We start from the raw sequence: 18,539 nt of genomic DNA on the forward strand, positions 1-18,539 counted from the left end.
CCTGGCACAGTCAGGGAGGTGTCTAGCTGCAAATCCAGAACTTAATCATGGGGGTCAGCTTCAGTGAGTGTTGTGGTTTACCTCTGCACCACTGTCTGATTCTCCTTTTTGCTCATTTTTCAGTTGGGTTATTCATTTTCTATTGTTGAGTTATAAGAGTTATTTGTATATTTTGAATAGCAATTCTCTATCAGATATGTTTTTGTTTGTTTCTCCCATTCTGTCTTCCCTTTTCATACTCTTGAAAGTGTCCTTCAAAGAACAGATGCTTTTCATTTTAATTAAGTCCAGCTTATCAATTTTTTTCCTTTCACAAATCCTGCCTTTTGTGCTTTATCTAGAAAGTTATTGTGAGCCCACAGGTGATGTGGTGGTTATTGCGCTGGACTCCCCCACGTATGACACTGATTTGAGTCTAGGACCTGGTACTTGCTTTCTCACCCTTTCTTTCTCTCTCTGATCAAATTAAAATAAAAAGAATACTAAATTAAACAATTTTTTTTTAAAAAATCATTGTTATACTCATGGTCATCTAGGTTTTCTATGCTATCTTCTAAAAAATATTTAGACATTTGTGTTTTTCTTTGAGGTCTGTGATTCATTTCAAGTTAATTAAAGTGAAGGTTCTAAGGTCTGTGTCTGGATGAATTTATTTTTACATGTGAATATCCATTTGTTTCAGGACCATTTGTTGAAAGAACTATCTCCTTTATATCATTATATTGTCTTTGCTCATCTAATATAAGTGATTATAGGGGCCAGCATATGGCATGGTGGTTAAGGAGCTGGTCTCCCACATGGCCAACTGTGGTTTGAGTCCCAGACCTGGTGGCTTGCTTTCTCACTTTCCCTCTCTCTCTCTCTGTCTGTCTTTCTCTGGTGAGCATATATGTTCTAGAGTAAATTAAAACAACAATAATAATAAATAAAATTAAATAATTCTTTTTAAAATTTATTTATCTTACATTCATTCACTATATAGCATTGCAGTGTACGAAATGAGTTTTTCCATCCAGAATTCACTGTACATTGACTCAATCAAAGACATTACCATACATGTTATTGTCAACAAATAATTTTCCATTTCTTGTATCTTATGTATTTTACTTCTTTTATTTTTTTTTATCCCCTTGATTCCCTCTGACTTTCTGCCATTTCCCACCCTCCTCCCACACCATCTCTGGTATCTACAGTTGCTTTCTGTGTTTTTCTTTTTTCACATTTTATTGATTCACAAAATACCTTAATTAAGCTAAATACTTTCAATAGTAAGTACAGTTGATATAAACATAACTATGAACACATGTCTGACTTTAGGAACAAAACTCAGTGAGTAGAATAACATACTACAAAGTAGTACCTAGCTGAAGCTGCATAGCTTACTATGGTCATTATCTAGTTTGGTGTTTATTTTTTGTTTGTTCATTTATGTATTTATTCTTTTTTAATTTCGAGAAAGGCAATTTTAGCTTTAATAAAATCAGAGTCAAAAAATTCTAAGAAAAATTTGCTTAAGACTTAAAACCAGACAAAAGATTAGGATTCTGTTCAAACAGTAGGTAGATACTAAAAACTCAAACGACATATATAGACAAAGCTAAAATTTAGTAACAAGTGCACTGTAATTTTCTTCTGAAACATTTTTTTCTCTCTCTGTTTCCCTTTTTACTAAAGAGAGGCATAAACTAACTTATTTGCAACAAAAATAAGTTTAGTCTCAATTTGGTCTGTTATTTGCACAAAGCCCCATAAGAATACTAACTGATTAGTTGGCTTTGCTAGAACCTTTTATAAGCAATTTCAGGCTACACTCTTTAAAAAGCCTCCCAAGGCTACTGAGCCAAGTCAGGAATTCACCATATGACTGTACCTTTAAGTACCTGTACTTTAGAGTTTCTGGATCTGTCCGGAAGTGACATTCTTACTTACCTGCCAAGCAGACCACTTTATGGTGCTAGGCAATCTTTCCAAGAGCTTCTTTGGCTTCCTTGAGATCTACCTTAGTTCCTTAGCTTTCTGGTCATGCCTTCAGGTGTGACATTCCAGTCAAAGCCCTGGCAATAACCAGTATTTTCAATTTTTTTATGCAAAGCAGCAGATATTATTGAATGTACATAAATAACCAGTCAACCACAAAATAAGAAGGCTCGCAAATATATGCTAATCCCAGAGGGGTCAGGAAAGGAGAAAACTTTGTTTCGATTTTTAAAAAATTTACAAATTACTGAACCTATCAACTGGTCAAAAGAAAACAAAAATCCTTAAATCTGGAAGACAAAGCATAGAAGAAAATCAGTAATGTTTTAGTCAAAAGTCATAAAATTCTATTTCATCAGTTCGGTCTCATGTAATTAATCTCTCTTCTGTTGAATTTGCGGTGTTACTGTGGTCTGATCTTTCCGTTTAAATCTTAGAAGTTAACATTCAACATTATTATTGATATTTCCAGACTTCTCCCTAGCATTAAGTTTGCCATTTTTTTGGTTGTTTTTTGTTCTCTTAGTTCTGTCTGTCTGTCTTTAGCTTTCCTGGTATAGCATTCCCTTCAGCACTTCTTGGAGAGCTGGTCTAGTGTTAGTAAATTCTTTCAGGTTTTATTTATCTCAGAATGTTTTTATCCTTTCTTTCCATATGAAGGATAATCTTGCTGGGTATAGTATTCTTGGTTGAAATTGTTTTTCATTTAACAGTTTGAATATATTTCTTCATTCTTTCCTTGCTTGACCAGAGGGAGACGGAAAGTGAGAAAGCAAGCCACCAGGTCTTGAACTCAAACTGTGGTCAACCATTTGGGAGTCCAGTGCCTTAACCACCGCATCACCTGCCAGCCTCCCTTTATATAACTTTTATACGCATTTTGTTAGATTTATGCCAGAGTTTTATTTACAGGGGTGCTAATGTGAATAATAATATGTTTTCAATGTCAAATTCTACTGTTCATTGTTGGGATTTAAGAGAGTGGCTAACTTTTGCATATTAACCTATCCTGCAATCATGCTGTAATTACTTATTAGTTCCAGAAGTTTTTTCATCAATTTTTTTTGGTTTTCTACATGGTCATGTCATATATAAACAAAGACAGTTTTATTTCTTCTTCACAAATATGCATATCTTTTATTTGATTTTATTATATAGGATTTCCAGTGCAGTGTTGAAGAGGAGAGGTGGGAGGGGAGACTGCCTTGCCTGTTGGTTCCTGATCCGTATGAAAAAACTTTGAGTTTCTCACCATTACATATGATATTAGTTGCAGGTTTTTTTTTTTTCTTTTTTCCTATAGAGCACATGTGTTTGCTCAAGAAAGGCAGAGAGAGACAGTGAGAAGGAAAGTGAAAAATCATCCCCTGGGGGAATTACCATGTAGCAATCTATTCTCCTTCATTCTGCCCTTGAGATTTTGGGCAAGCATGCACACGTGCTTGGCATGTTTTAAGCCACGGAGTCTGGGACTTGAACTGTGGTTTGCCATGTGGGAGTCCATTGCCTTAACCACTACACCACCTGTTGGACCCATCTACAGGGTTTTTATATATATTCTTTATCAAGCTGAAAAAGCTTGTCCTTGTTTCTAGTTTGCTGAAAATTTGTATCATGAGTGGGTGTCAAATTTGGGAAATTTATTTCCTTCATCTATTGATATAATTATGTGATTTTTCTTCTTTAGCTTGTCAATACAATGGATTATATTAATTGATTTTTGTATGTTACACCAATCTTGCAAACCTGGAATAAATCCCACTTGGTCATAAATTATCTTTTTTTTTAATTTGCACTTTGGGTTACTGAAGAGTGACAAACAGAGGAAGTGTCCCCAAGGGAGATTGCACACTGCAATCCCTTCTCCTCCATTCTCTTCTTGGGATTTTGGTCACACATGCACATGCCTGGAATGTTTTTTCAAGCTACTGGATCTAGAACTCAAAACATTCAGTTGGCCATGTGAGATCCAGTTGCCTTAACCACCATGCCACTAACTGGCCCTGAAATGTTATTCTTTTCATACATTGTTGGATTAGATTTTGTAATATAGTATTAAGGATTTTTTGCATCTATTTTCTTGAGAGGTATTAACTTATAAGTTCCTTTTCTTGTAATATCTTTGTCAGGTCTTCTTATCAGGGTAATGCTTACCTCTGCTTCTATTTCTGGAAGAGATTGTATAAATGTAGTGTAACAAAATGTTTGGGAGAGTTCACCAATGAATCCATCTGGGCTTGCTGTTTTCTGTTTTAGAGTGTTACTAATTATGGATTTAATTTCTTTAGTAGGTATAGGTCCATTAAAACAGTTTTATTTCTTCTTGTGTGAGTTTTGTAGATTGTTTTTTCCCCAGGAATTACTCCATTTCATCTAGGTTATAGGAATCATGGACATACACACACACACACACACACACACACACATGCACACACACATACACACACGAGATTTTTGCCATAGGGTGCATGTACTTGCCAGAAAGACAGAGAGAAACAGAGAGAAAGAAAGTGAGAAATCACTCGTCAGGGAGAGATAGCCATGCTTCAATCCCTTTTCCTCCATTCTCCTCTCAGAATTTTGGGCACACATGCACAAGCATCCAGTGTGAATTTCAAGCCACCAAGTCTAGGACTCAAATCATGGTTGACCATGTGGGAGTCCAGTGCCCTAACCACTACATCACCTGCTGACTCCTATAGTATATATATATCTTAATGTCCTTGGGGTCTGTAGTTATGTCTGCTTTTTGATTTCTGATAATGAGTAATCTATATTTTCTCTCTTTTTTCTTAGTTAGCCTGGCTAGATCTTTTTAAAATTTTATCAACCTTTTTGTTTGTTATTGTATAAATTTTCTCTATTGATTCCTGCTTTCGATTTTGTTTATTTTTTCTCTAGTTTCTATTATTTCTTTTCTTTTGCTGACTTTGGATTTAATTTGCCCTTCTTTTTGTAGTTTATCATGGTGGAAACTTAGATAAGTAAATTTAAAGTCCTTTTTCTTTTCTTATATATGCATTCAATGATGTAAATTTTCCTCTAAATACTCCTTTTACTGCATCACACAAATATCGATAAGTTCTATCTTCACTTTCATTTAGCTCAATATATTTTTAATTACCTTGTGAATTTTTAATTATTAAATTTTGTTTTATTCAATAGTAATTGTACTTATTTATGAGACACAGTGTGATATTTAAAGGATTTTTCCAAATATATTTTATTCTTGACAAAAAGGTCATACATGTGCACGAGAGAGGGACAGTGAGAGAAAGCACCCTTGACGGGGTCTTGTCACACCACAGTCCTCTTACCATAGCCTCCAGCTTGTCAGTATCTTGGGCACATGTGCCTAGCATGTCAGTATCTTGAGCACATGTGCCTAGCATGTTTTTATACAGACTCAGGATCTAAACCTATTGCTGGTTATGTGGCTTCCAGCACTGCAGTCACTTTTGACCATGCCACAAGGCATCATCCAATGTAGTGTTTTGATATATGTGTACATTGTGTAAGAATCAAATAAAGGTATTTAGCATATCCATCACCTCATTTAATTTTTTATCCATGTGTTATATAGAAGTGTGTTGCTTAATCTCTAGATATTTGGGGATTTGTGTATCTTCTGTTACTGATTTGTGTTATAATTTTACTATGGTGTGAAAATAGATGTTGCATGATCTGTATTCTTTCAAATTTGCTAAGGTGTGTTTTATTTCCCAGAATCTGGTCTGTTTTGAGCAATATTTGATAAGAGATTGAGAAGAATGTATATTCTGCTGTAGTTAAATGAAAGAGTTGATACATATAAGTTATATCCAGCTGAGCGACGTTTTTAATGTGGAATTTAACTCTGTGCTTACTGAATATCTGCCTGATGGATCAATTCATTTCTGACAGGATGATAGAGCCCTCAACTATAATAGGGGATTCATCTATTTGTTCTTGAAGTTATACCAGTTTTTACATCATGTAATATGGAACTCTGTTGTCAGTTGTATATAAAAAAAAGGGTTATTATGCCTCCAATGAGAGTGGATTTTTTTAAACATTATTTATCATAGGCAATGCCCCTACTTACCCATGATAACGTCCCTTGTTCTGAAGTCTGCTCTAAAATTAAAGCAACTGTTTCTGCTTTCTTTTCATTGGTGCTAGCATAGCTCCCCAAGGCTGACCTGACAATGGCTACCGCTGCGTTTCTGATACGACACTATTTCCTGGGAAAATCAGCCAGCTCTTTGGTAGCAGGTTGATTACATTGGACCACTTCAATCGTGAAGGTCTAGCATTTTGTTCTTATTGGAACAGACACTCTGGATATAGATTCGGCATCCCTAAACATAATGCTTCTGACAAAATTATTATCCTTGGACAGAATGCCTTATTCACCATTACAGTAGTCTACACAACATCGCTCTGATCATGGAACTTATTCCACAGTCACAGTTAAATAAGTGCAATAATGTGCTTATGTTCATGGAATTCACTGGTCTTATGCTCTCCATCATCTTAGAGCAGCCAACTTGAAAGAACAGAAGAATGGCCATTTGATGACATAGTTACTGTGCTGGCTAAGGGACAGTACTTTTCACAGCTCTAAATCATCATTCAACATATGGCATTGTTTCTCCTAATGCTAGGATTAACAGGTCCAGAAATCAAGGGGTGGAAATGAGAGTGTACCACTTATTGTTACCTCTAGTGACCCACTAGCCAAATGTTCACTCTCTGTTCCTTTGACTTTATTCTCTTCTGGTCTGGAGGTCTTAATTCAAGAGGGAAGAATGGTTCTCCTGGGAGACATGATGATCCCACTGAACTGGAATTTGAGACTGAAACTTGGCCACTTAGGGCTCTTCATTCCTGTGAATCAGTAGGCTAAGAGGGGAGCAGTGGTACTGTCAGGGTGATTTATCTGAGCTACCAAGAGGAAATTTGACTTACTATTTTGCAGTGGAGGGAAAGAAGAACATGCCTGGAATACCAGATTCCTTAAGGCATCTCTTAGTATTATCATGTCCTGTGATTAAGGTCAATGAAAAATCAAATTCAAATATAATTACAAATCGCTCAGACCCTTCAGGAATGAAAGTTTGGGTCACCGCTAAAAGAACAACTTGGTATAAATCATGACCAACTAAGATGCTTGCTGCAACCAAAGGAAAGATCAAGTGTTAGTAAAAGAATGTGCCAGTAAATACCAGCTGAGAGTACATGACCAGTAACAGAGATGAGGGCTGTGGATATTTCCTTTCTACTGGTTAAGAATACATTTGTGTTTATGTATACTTTTTTGTTTGTGTCTTTTGTTCTTTCTATAGGGTACATGCATTAGCCAGTGATGAACAGAGAGAAAAAGTGAGAAACCTCACTCCCCCACCTCTTTGGGGGAGAGGATGGCCACACCATAGTCCCCTCTCCTCTATTTTCTCTCAGGATTTGGGGCATGCACACGCAAGTGCTCAGGGTAGTTTTCAAGCCACAGGGTCCAGGACTTAAACCGTTCAATCCACCATGGGGGATCCAGCCATCTTAACCACCATGCCACTGGCTGACTCTATCTGTCATTTTTAATACTGCTTTTAATTTTCCTTTGTCCTGTTTCTTCATTTTATTATCTTGTTTCTGTATGTTCTCTTACTTGTATGCCTAATTATTGGGAAATAATCTTGATAATAATTTGGATGTTAGGTCTCCTTTTGTAATAGTAGTAAATTTTGTCTTAGCAGGCAGTTAATTTACTAGTGAGTCATCATTATTTTGTTGATGCTTACATTTAGAATTTATAGTAGTCAGTGTAGCTCCTACTATTAAATTTTGTTCTTTCCAGGGTTGTTCTGAATGACAAGAGTGTTAAACATAGTCTTCTTGCTCTGCATATTTGAAATTCCAATGTCTTGCCACATTACATGACTTCTAGAATTTTTGTTCATGTCACAGCTTCTCACGATATATTCTGTTCTAGGCCTCATTGAGTCTAATCCTGTTCATAGATATGCTTGTATTCAGTCAGACACCAAGGTACCTCACACAGATTTCATTAACTCCTTTTCTGCACAGCTCCTTTCTCCCTGATCCTCAGCTTGCTTGCTTGCTTGCTTTTTCTTTCTTTCTTTCTTTCTTTCTTTCTTTCTTCCTTTCTTTTTTTTTCCAAATGAGGGAGAGAGAGAGGACAGGTAAAGAGAGGCATTTTTGCCAGGTTTTCAGCATTATCATTCTCTGCCCCAGCTTCCCGGTTAGTACTGTAGGCACTTACTACCACTTCTGGTCTGTTCAGGCTGACCTAGGTTCAAACCTGGGCCTCCTGTATATAACCTCATTCTTGAGGCAATGGTGTCCTACCACTTGTGCTACTGTAGCTGGGCTAAATACCCAGCAATTTTTAACTCCATTCTCTTTTCTCTGGTCTGTACGGCCACTTCTGGCAGTTTGGACTCCCTTTCCTTGTGCTACAGTTTGGTCAATGCCTTGAAGGGAAAATCCAAAATGAATATGGAGTTCTGACATGGTTCCCTTATTTTATGGATTATATCCTTGAATTGTCTGTTGGACATTGCCTGAAGATAGCTATTTCCTATATTTTTTCCAACTTTGTATGTATTTATGGCAAGAGGTCAGAAATAGAATTTAGGAAGGAATATTATTCATGTTAATCAGTCAAATTAATATGCAATTAAGTTATCAAAACAGTAGCCTCCTGTTACTAATAATTTATGTGGATAACATTTATTCAGTCATTTGTCTTGAAATCAAAGAGAAAGCCATATAGGGAAATTAACCAGTACAGTGACATTTTACATAATTTATACTAATGAGTTCATTTTTAATACCACAAAGTGATTTCAAAAGGATCTCATGAGTAATTATTATACTTAATAAGTTCTGAATAATTGGGCATATACCCATGTTTATAGAAAGGAAGATTTAATATTTTCAAAAAGACAAGTCAGTGGAACTCTTACTCTAGGGTGCTCCTTCTCTTAAATTTTGCTCTTTCCAGGGTTGCTCTGAATGAGAAGATTGCTGCAGACTTAATACAATCCCCAAGAGAATCCAAGCTGCCTTCTTTGTAGAAATTGGAAAGATGATTCTAAAATGTGTATGGAAACTCAAGGGACCCAGAAGAGCCAAAACAATTTGAAAAGAAGATGAAAGTTGGAGTTCCAATATTTCTACAAATCAAAATCCACTACAAAGCTGCCAGTAATCAAAGCTGTATGGCAATGTAATATGGGTAGACATACAGATCAATTAATAGAATTGAGAGTTCAGAAATAAACAAGGATCAGGGCCAGCAGATGGTGTAGAGGTTACGTTGCTGGACTCTCATGTGGCTGACTGCGGTTCAAGTCCTGGACCCAGTGACTTGAAACTCATTCAGGGTGTGTGTGCATGCATGCCCAAGATGCTGGGAAGAGCATGGAAGAAATGGGATTACGATATGACCATCCCTCCTGGGGAGTGATTTTTCACTTTCTCTCTCTCACTATCTCTCTCTCTCTCCAGTGAGTGCACATGTCCTAAAGAAAAAACAAAACAAAACACAAAACTCTAAAAAAGGAAAAGGAAAAGACAAGGAATACACGAGGGTGCCAAAACATTTCAATGGTTAAAGAATAGTCTTTACAACAAATGGTGCTCTGACAACTGGTTGTTTACAAGCAAAAGAATCCATTTTGCTCTCTGTCTCACACCATATACAAAAATTAATCCAAAATGGATCAAAGACCTAAATGTAAAAGCTGAAACTATAAAATTCTTGGAAGAAAACAGAGCTAAATAGTAATGACCATGGTTTTGGCAATGGTTTCTTAGATATGATACTGAAATCGTAAGTGACCAAGGAAACAATAGATAAATTAGACTTCAAAATTTAAAACTTTTGTGCTTCAGAGAACCCTATCAAGAAAATTCAAAGACAGTCTAGTCTCATCAGGTGAGGTGCAGCAGTAACGCTGTGTCTTGAAAGGCTGGAAGCCATCTGGCCAAGTGTAGTTCAGATGCCCTGGTCAGGTTGAAAACTTGCAGACATATGCTTAGGCACCCAAGACTCTGAGGAGCTGGAGGGCTGGATAAAAAGGGGTTCAAAACATGATGAGATCCTGTTGAAGGTGGTTTTCTCTCTCTATCTTTCTCCTCCTCTTCTTTTTCTCACTTTCTTTCTCTCACAAGTAATCCGACACTATCAAACAAAACAAACAAACAAACAAACAAACAAACAAAAACCAAGAAGACAATCCATAGAATGGGAGAAAATATTTGTAATCATATCCGATAAGACTTGTATCTGGAATATACTAAATCTTTAAATTCAATATAAAAAGACGAATAACTTAAAAATGAACAAAGCACGTGAAAAAACATTTTTTCCAAGAAAGATATATAAACGCCAATAAGCACATGAAAAAGTAGTTCTCAACATCCTTAGTCATTACAGAAATATAAGTTGGAACCAAATTAAGTTACCTCTCTACAAATATAACTATGGTCATAAAAAAAGAAAAACAAAACAGATAATAATAGTAAGTACTGATAAGTATTTGGAGAAATTAAAATCCTCATGCATTGTAGAGAGAATATAAAATGATGCATCCACTTTTGGAAACAGCTTGGCAGTTCTTTCAAAAGTTAAACATACAGATACTTTATGATTCAGAAACTTTTATAAATGTATCTTAAACAATCAGCAACATAGGTTTTCATATAAAAAATAATGCACAGGGAACCAGCAGTTAGCATAATGGCTATGTCGCTGGACTCCCATGTAGTCGACCGTGGTTCGCGTCTCGGACTCGGTGGCTTAAATCTCACGCTGGGCGCATGTGCGTGCGTGCCCAAGATCCCGGGAGGAGAATGGAGGAGAAGGGATTGTGGCGTGACCATTCCCCCTGAGGGGTGATTTCTCGCTTTCTGTCTCTCTGTCTCTCTCTGTCTGTCTGGCGAGCGCACGCGCCCTATAGCGAAAACCTCTCCAAAAAAAAAACCTGCACAGATACTCCAGAGATCATTATTAAAAATAGCCCAAAAGTAGTGTCAGCTCAAATGTCCACCAACTAATGAGTGAATAAATAAAACATGTTATGGGGTCAGCAAGTGGTGTGGTGGTTGAGGTGCTGGACTCCCACATGGTCAACCATAGTTCAAGTCCCAGACCTGGCAGCTTGCTTTCTCACTTTCCCTCTTTCTCTATCTCTTGTCAAATTAATAAAATAATAATTACAATTAAATAAGTAATTCTAAGAAAAATGACATATCCAGACAATGTTATATTATTTGGCATTAAAGAGGATGGAAGGACTGATACATGCTACAGCATGGTTGAACATTGAAAACACTCTGGTACCAGAAAGAAAAGAAACATAAAAGGCCACATATTATATGATATGTTTATATAAAATGCTCATAATAAGCAAATCCATAAAGATAAAATGTTGAAATGTAGATTAGTGATGCCCTAGATATGGGAAGGAGGGAGGAGTGGCAGTGTGTTCATTTAGGTATACAAGATTTCTTTTGCCAGAGATGAAATGTTCTAAATTTTACTGTAGTAAGGGTTGTTCAACAGTGTGCCATTGAATTACACCCTTCAAATGGGTTGAATGCATGTCATGTGAATTATACCTCAATAAAGCTGTTACAAAAAATAAATGAAAAAAGAAAAGTAAATCAAAACAGAAAGAAGTTGATAACTAAAGATTTATGTCAGATTTTGAAAGTCCTAATATAATACCATAAAAACTATATGAAAATATGTTTGAAAGATGAAACAAATACATATACAAGGGGACTTCAAAAAGTTTGTGAAAAAATGGAAGTAAGTTATTTTGGGGGCCAGCAGGTGGCATAGTGGTTAAGGTGCTGGACACTCACATGGTCAACTGTGGTTCAAATCCCTGACCTGGAGGCTTGAAACTTATGCTGGGCACATGTATGTGTGTGCCCAAAATTCTTTTGTTTTTTGTTTTTTTTGAGAGGTTTTTAACCACAGGGCGTGTGTGCTCACCAGACAGACAGAGAGAGAAGAGAGACAGAAAGGGAGAAATCACTCCCCAGGGGAGATGGCCATGCCGCAATCCTTTCTCCTCCGTTCTCCTCTCAGGATCTTGGGCATGCATGCACACATGCCCGGTGTGAGTTTTAAACCACTGGTTCCGGGACATGAACCGTGGTCGACTACATGGGAGTTCATAGCCATTACGCTAACTGCTGGTCCCGTTGTGTGCCCAAAAATCTTAAGAGGAGAATGGAAGAGAAGGGATTGTGGTGTGGTCATCCCTGCAGGGAGTGATTTTTCACTTTCTTTTTCTCTGTCTCTCTGACAATCACACATATCCTATAGCAGAAAATCTCACTCAAGAAAACAAAACAAAACAAAACAAAACAAACAAAAAAACCCCTTATTCTGGTGAAAAAAATGCTAGAAATCTCTGTGTAGTTTTTTTCATTTTATACATTTTCAATGAATTTTTTTGAAAATCCCTTATATTTCTGATAGAATATATACTAAATTATTAAAGAAATCAAATGTTCTAAAAATATTCTTTTCACTCAGGAATAACTCTATATGTAAATGGTTTTTAAAAGTAAATTACATTGGGACCAGTAGTTAGCATAATGGGTGTGTCGCTGAACTCTCATGTAGTCGATTGCAGTTCGAGTCCTGGACCCTGTGGCTTAAACTAATGCCGGGCACGTGTGCATGCGTGCCCAAGATCCCGAGAGGAGAATAAAAGAGAAGGGATTGCAGTGTGGCCATCCCTCCTGGGGGTGATTTCTCCCTTTCTGTCTCTCTGTCTCTCTCTGTCTTTCTGGCAAGTGCATGCGTCCTATAGCAAAAGCCTCTCAAAAAAAAAAAAAAAAAAGTCAACTACATTAGCCTTTTAAGGATTTTTTTTTTTTTCATTATAGGGCATATGTCCTTGCCAGATAGACAAAAACAGAAAGACAGAAAGTGATAAATCACTGTCCAGGGGGGATAACCTTGCTGCAATCCCTTCTCTTCCATTCTCTTCTCAGGATTTTGGGCACACACACACATGCACCTGGAGTGAGTTTAAATGACCGGATCCGTGACTAAAATCATGGTCAACTGCATGGGAGTCCACCAATGTAACCATTATGTCATCTGCTTGTCCCAGGAAAAAAAAAATTATACAAACTTATTTTCTATAGGAAAAATAAAAAAGTTGAAAGTTGCCCAACTCATTTTATGAAAAGAACATGACTTTGGTATCAAAATTATATAGGGATGGTACAAACCACTGCAGATCGATTTTACTCTGAAGTATAGATTAAAAATTTTTAAATTAAAAAAAAGGTTAATTGAATACATTAATTTATTAACAAGCAAATTGTTTCTAAGTCATCTTTGTCCTAGGAATGTAATTACTGCTTTATTATCAGACCATTTACCTATGCCATTAATTATCCAAATATATGACAAAAGATTCACACTTTGATTATAAGATAAATTCATTTTCATGAACTGGAATTTTGACTACATAGTGGAAAAAAATCCCATTTTAAGTTAATCTGTATCAGTTCAGGTTGCAAAGCCATATTAAATAGTTCAGTTTGGTAATGCACAGAAGTAACTTTTAGAAGTGGTATGTCTTAAAAGTTAGAAGAAAATAGGGACCAGCAGTTACCATAATGGCTATGTCGCTGGACTCCCACGTAGTCGACCGCGGTTTGCATCCCAGACCCTGTGGCTTAAAACTCACGCCGGGCGCGTGTGTGTGTGTGCCCAAGATCCCGAGAGGAGAATGGAGGAGAAGGGATTGTGGAGTGACCATCCCCCCTGGGGGGTGATTTCTTGCTTTCTGTCTCTCTGTCTCTCTCTGTCTGTCTGGATAGCGCATGCGCCCTAATAGCTAAAACCTCTCCAAAAAGAAAATGCCATAGAATTTTTCAAAAAATATGAAGAAAGTCCTGTAAGTAAAATTATATTTAATATTTTGAATGTCAATTTATTGGAGTTGGTGTGTGTTTGAAGTGCAAAGATAAAATCGTTGTCCCAGATACTTAAGCAAGGTAGATTATTATAATTTACGGTGTTGTAATGGTAAATTGTATTGATCGCAAAGTGCAGGTCACTTGTTTTTTTGTATTGTTTTGTTTTTTGTTTTTTTGAGGGGTTTTTGCTATAGGGCACGTGAGCTTGTCAGACAGACAGAGAGAGACAGCGAGACAGAAAGCGAGAAATCACCCCCCAAGGGGGATGGCCACGCCGCAATCCCTTCTCCTCCATTCTCTTCTCGGGATCTTGGGCATGCACGCACACACGCCCTGCGTGAGTTTTAAGCCACTGGGTCCAGGACGCGAACCGTGGTCGACTACATGGGAGTCCAGCGACATAGCCATTATGCTAACTGCTGGTCCCAAGTGCAGGTCACTTGTAACGAGGGCCCCAGACAATTCAATGAGGATTCATTGTAATATATGTAGATTTTTAAATTTGCTTTTATCTTAACAAATAAATTTTAAGAACTCATAAACGTAATAACTTAAAGACTCATGTTTTTGATTTAAGACATACATTTTCTGTGCAATCCTCTATCCTTACTTCCCCAGATACTTCTAAAAGACAAGCCCTGGGAAAGAGGTAAAATATACATAATATTTTTTGGAAGGTACTTGGTTTCTAAGTGTTTTAAATGATACACACAAAAATGTAGATTTTCTTAAGAAGAAAAGGAATCATCAAATACAATATATCTGTAGCTGTGCAGCATGGATTTGAAATGACTCTAGAATAACAGAAATTCACATTATAAATTTGTCCTTCTATGGCATTCTTAAATCTGTTATTTGACTGAGACTGTTAGCAGAATATTTGGCTGAAAAGTAAATGCTCTTCTCTGCAATTAGGTTACTATAGATTGAACCTGGGGGAAAGTTTAATCTTTGCAATTTGGTAGATCCTGGGAAAAGTTAGTTGTTATAAGGTACTTGTTTCCGTTTATGAAACTACAATTATTGTAAAATGATAGTCTCTGTTTTTGATTTTGTTTTTATTTTGCCGTAGGTTGCATGTGCCTTCAGGAGAGAGAAAGAGAAAGATAGAGGGTGAGTGAGAAATCACCCCTTGGGGGGATGGCCACACCACAATCCCCTCTCCTCTTTTCTTCCCTCTGGATTTTGGGCACATACACACACACAGCGTGAGGTTCAAGCCACCAGGTCCAGGACTTGAACACTGTCGGCCATGTGGGAGCCCAGCGCCTTAACTACCATGCCATCTGTAAGTCCAGATAATAATTTTTTTTTTCAAATTTCAAATACACGTGCCTATACATACAGCGATGTGTTGTATAGTTAAATTCTTTCATGAGAATGATTATAAATAAACATGAAAATGAACTTTTGAGGTGGCTGAATTTTTAAGAAAAGATTCATTTCAGGCTCAGATGCAGAGATGCAGCAGTGGCTCAGTGCTGTGCAGTGCTGGAGGTCATGTGGAAGATTGGAGTTTGGTTCTCCTGTTGACCTGTATAAACCAGGTGCACATGTGTGCCCATGATCCTGGCTCACTGGGAAAGACTTGGAAGGGGATTGTGGTATAAGACTCTATTGAGGGTGCTTCTAGCTCTCTCACATGAAATAAAAAAATTAACTTAAAAATTAAATTAGAAAAATAAAAGTTAGCTTACTATAATGACTGCATTTTGAAATTGGACAGGTCATGTGACCGGTAACCTTGTTTTGCAACATAAGCTAGGCTTTTTGATTGGCATGGTGTTCCTAAAAGTTGCAAATGATCAAAATGATTGGATATGTTTTGTGAAATGAAAATGCATGCCCGGGAACCAGCAGTTAGCGTAATGGCTATGTCGCTGGACTCCCACGTAGTCGTCCGCGGTTCGTGTCCCGGACCCGGTGGCTTAAAACTCACGCTGGGCGCGTGTGCGTGCATGCCCAAGATCCCGAGAGGAGAATGGAGGAGAAGGGATTGTGGCGTGACCATCCCCCCTGGGGGGGTGATTTCTCGCTTTCTGTCTCTATGTCTCTCTCTGTCTGTCTGGCGAGCGCACGCGCCCTACAGTGAAAATCTCTCCAAAAAAAAAAAAATGCAATCCCAAGGAGCAGCTGGTACCAAAAAATTGCAGAGGAAGACCAGGGCGACAGTAGGTCATTCAGTTTTACAAAGAAAACTAAATAGGGGCCAGCAGCAGGCACAGTGGTTAAGGCACTGGAATCCCATGTGATCAACTGTGGTTTGAGTCTTGGTCCAGACGACTTGAGACTCATGCCTGGTGTGTGTGCTTGCATGCCCAAAATCCTAAGAGGAAAGTGGAAGAAAACGGCCTGTGACTTGGTCATCCCCTTGGGGGGTGATTTCTTGCTTTTTGTATCTCTGGCAAGCACACACACCCTATAGCAAAAATCTCTTAAAACAAAAAAGGAAAGAAAGAAAACTAAATAGGCACATTGATTTGGATGATTTGTAAAGAACAGAAATATTTTGTGAGATCCCTTAGGTCCAGAAACTCAGTGGCATTCATTGAAAAAAGTAGTGTATTTCGGGGCTGACTCAGTGACCCAGCAGTAATGCATTACTTAAACAATGGTGGATCCAATAGAGAAGATCATAGATTCATTTCTATACTGGGTGTTCATTCATGACCCTGGCTGACTGGGAAGGCTGGGGGATGGGGGGAATCATGGCATGAGACCCTGTGGAGGGTACTGTCCTAGCATCTTAAATATGTGAGCAGATGGCCCAGCTTAGGTGGCACGGTCCTTAGCATACTGGACTGTAATGCTAGAAGCCACATGGCCAAGTGCAATTTTAGATCTCTGGCACAGTTTACCTGAAACATGCTGGACACGTGCATGTGCCCAAGATCCTAACAGGTTGGAGAGCTGGTAAGAGCAGATCGTAGTATGGTTAGAGCTTGCAGATGGTTTTTCTCCACTCTTTTTCTCTTTCTTTCTTGTGTACATGTAGTTACTCTCTATTGTGAGTAAAATAATTAATATTTTTTAAAGAGGGTTTTTGCCTTGGGTGGATGTGGCTGCTGGGGGAGAGAGAGAGAAAGAGACATAGAAATAGAGAGACAGAGACAGCAGAAAGGAAAGGGATGGCCACGCTGCAATCCCTTCTACATTCTTCATTCTCCTCCTTAGATCTTGACACTCATGCCTGATGTGAGTTTCAAGTCAGTGAGTATGGGACTCAAACCATGGTTAGGGAGTCCAGTGACATAACTGCTATGCCGTCTGCTGGCTCCAATAAAATATATTTTTTTAAAATGTGAGTAGAATCCATCAGATGGCATAGTGGTAAATCTCTCCAGTAGAGAATCCACCAGGTGGTCACTCACATGGCTGACCACAGTTCAAGTCCTGGACCTGGAGGCTTGAAACTCATGCTGGGCAAATGTGTGTGCATGCGCAAAAGAGAGGAGAAAAGAAAGAAGGGATTGTAGCATGGCCATTCCCATAGGGGTGATTTCCCACTTTCTCTCTCTCAGTCTCTCTAGCAAGCACATGCACTCTATAGCAAAAACCTTACTTAAAAAGAAAAAGCGAGTAGATACATCATTTAAATCCTATAAATTCCAAAGGCAAAGGATGCTCTTATGACATATTTCTTCTTCAATATCATCCTGGAGGCTCCATTCTGTGTCTGCAAGAGACATGAATGCAATGATTTCATTGTGAATATAACCTAACTAGGAAATATAAAAGGGTCTTCAGGATATTACAGAATATCAGCATGTGTAGATCATCTATGTGTTTTTCTGTTTTGTTGTTTTAGAGAGATTTTTTTGCTATAGAGAGCATGCACTCACTGGAGAGACAGAGACAGAAAACAAGAAATCACTCCCTAGGGTGGATGGCCATGGCACAATCCCTTCTCCATTCTCCCCTCAGGATTTTGGGCACGCACATACATGTTCCTGGTGTGAGTTATAAGCCACTGGGTCTGGGACTTGAACTGTGGTTGACACGTGGGAGTCCAGTGATGTAACCATTATGCCATCTGCTGGTCCTGTGTGTGTGTGCTTGTGTGTGTGTGTGGTTTTACAAGTCATTAACATCCAGCATGGTTACCTTAAATGGTCAAATGCTTGAGTTGGGCAATGTATTGATGTGTAGTCTTTCGTCTATTTTCTATTATCCATCAGTATCTTTTCAGTTTTAGACATCGCAAATATTTTCTCCTAGTATTTTGTTTGTTAATTTCCCCATTATTTTGTGAAACCAGAATCTTTAATTGTTACACAATGAATCATTTTTATTTTCCTTTTTTAAAAAATCTTTGTGTTTTTAAGGTTTGATTAAAATTGTCCTATCTATCCCTAGGTTACAAAGATAATATACCATTTTTTATAGTTATAATAATATATATATATTATGGTGGTACTGTTGATATTTAATTAATTATATACAAACATGATTTTACATGTAATATTGAGAACTGATTTTCTTTTGCTTTTTTTTGGAGAGATTTTCACTGTAGGGCACATGCACTTGCCAGACAGACAGAGAGAGACATAGAGACAGAAAGCGAGAAATCACCCCCCAGGGGGGATGGTCACGCCGCAATC

This window comes from Tupaia chinensis, unplaced genomic scaffold (assembly GCF_000334495.1).
Source record: "Tupaia chinensis unplaced genomic scaffold, TupChi_1.0 Scaffold000005_2, whole genome shotgun sequence".
NCBI lineage: Eukaryota > Metazoa > Chordata > Mammalia > Scandentia > Tupaiidae > Tupaia > Tupaia belangeri.